This window comes from Cornus florida, unplaced genomic scaffold (assembly GCF_030987335.1).
Source record: "Cornus florida cultivar Cherokee Brave unplaced genomic scaffold, ASM3098733v1 CherokeeBrave_3.0.0_Hap2_Chr01, whole genome shotgun sequence".
NCBI lineage: Eukaryota > Viridiplantae > Streptophyta > Magnoliopsida > Cornales > Cornaceae > Cornus > Cornus florida.
Window position 1 is genome coordinate 44,650,320 of NW_026775571.1, and position 1,942 is coordinate 44,652,261.

The 1,942-nt window shown below is 38.2% G+C and overlaps 1 pseudogene; it reads left to right on the plus strand.

The window, feature by feature from the left end:
* Window positions 1–383: 383 nt before the first annotated feature.
* Window positions 384–482, plus strand: LOC132283527 (small nucleolar RNA R71; annotated as a pseudogene).
* The last annotated feature ends 1,460 nt before the right edge of the window (window positions 483–1,942 follow it).

Sequence of the window (1,942 nt, forward strand, 5' to 3'; positions counted from 1 at the left end):
AAGTAGAATGAAGAACACTAGAACAAGTCATACATGTTTCATTTGATGCACGATGAGAATGGTTAGGAAAGGAAGATACTTGGTTCGCCGAGTTTTGGTTAATCAAAAATTGATCAAACTTTTGAGATAAAGACTTCATTTCGGCGGCTATTTCATTTAAATGTTCGACTTGATGTAAGCCTACACTCTTCCTACCTTGTGAATTTCTACCATTCTTGGATGATAGTGTTTTATGTAAAGAATTTTCACTTATGCTTTCATAAAGACGCCACACGTAATCCTCATGCCTATCAATGTAAGAGCCACCCATGGAAGCATCAACCATACCCTTATAGTTGTCCGATAAGCTCTCAAAGAAATATTGAACTAATTGCCATTTGGGCATGTCATGATGTGGACACTTCCTAAGCAATTCATTGAAGCTTTCCCATGCCTCATGAAATGTTTCTCCATCCCCATGTGAAAATTCTCGAATTGAGGTTCTCATGGCATTGGTCTTAGAAACCGGATAGTACTTCTTTAAAAACTTTTGTTACATTTTTGCCCAAGAAGTGATTAAAAAAGGCCTAAGATTGTTAAACCAATACTTTGTTCTGTCCTTTAAGGTGAATGGAAAAAGTTTGAGTCTTAAGATCTCTTCCGGCATGTCCGCATATTTTACGGTGGAACATACTTCAAAAAACTCATCCAAATGCTTGTAAGGTTCTTCACTAGGAAGTCCATGAAAGTTAGGAAGCATTTGAATAGTTTGTGCTTTAATTTCATAATGATGTGCCCTAAATGGTGGCAATTGAATGCATGTGGGTGTATTGTATTCATTAGGCACATAGTGATCTCTCAAAGCAAGAGGTGGATTAGCTACTTGAGGTGCAACATGAACACCTTGGTTATGAATTCCTTGATTAATGATGGGAGGTTGTGGAGCATACATTGGCCTTGGCATTCCATACGGAACTTGGCCTTGTTATTGTGGTGGTTGGATGAATGGCCTTGGCATGCCTAATGGTACTTGCATGTTTTCATTGTGCACATTGGGATGAAGGATACCTTGTTGGTCTATGTGGACCAATGTCCTCAATATGGTCATCATTATGGTCATCCATTGAAAGATTGGCTCTATTTGAACTTCCTCTTCCCCTAGGATTTCTAACGATAGATTCAAGATGCAAATCAAGAGGGGCAAGAGTTGGTCTCAATGAAAGATGCCCATACATGCACAATACAAAACACAACAAACACAAAGAATGACAAACACTATGCCTTCACAACAATGCAATGAAACTCCCTCCACAAACACTTAACCCATATTCCTATGCTTTAACAAAGATGATGCAAAGAACAATAAAATAACCTCCACGCGGGCCGACGATTTAACTAAGGAATTGAGTAAAGAAAGTCTCACAAAAGTCCTTTAGCACTTCAACTCAAAATTTTAAAGCTTAGCTTAGCAAGTTTTTTTTAAGTTTTTAGCATTTTTCCTTTCTTTGCTTGCTTGAATTGAATGCTCAATGGCTCCTTTGCTTGCTTCCTCTCCAACAATGCACCTAGTTAAGTAAGAACAACACAATAAGTAACCAAAAAGAAAAATAAAAATAAAGTAAAAACACGATCAAAAGAGTACTAAACCTAATCAATTCCACAAATCCGATGTTGCCAAATCTAATCAACAAATCCCCGACAACGGTGCCAAAATTTGACGGTGGCTATTGTGGCCGTTCCTACACGCCAAAATTGATATAGTGGATGTGTTGTTCAAGGAAAGCCTTTTTTTGTCAAGTTTTAATTTATAAAAATCACTACCAACACTACTACTAACGTAGCGAGGGTGAGCAGGGATCGTCCCAAGGGATTGTGAGGATTGAGCAATGTTAGCGTTGATTGTGGAATCGCAATTAGGGCTAGTAGGTCGAGTGATCAAACAATTGGTTGGTTGGTTGATTAA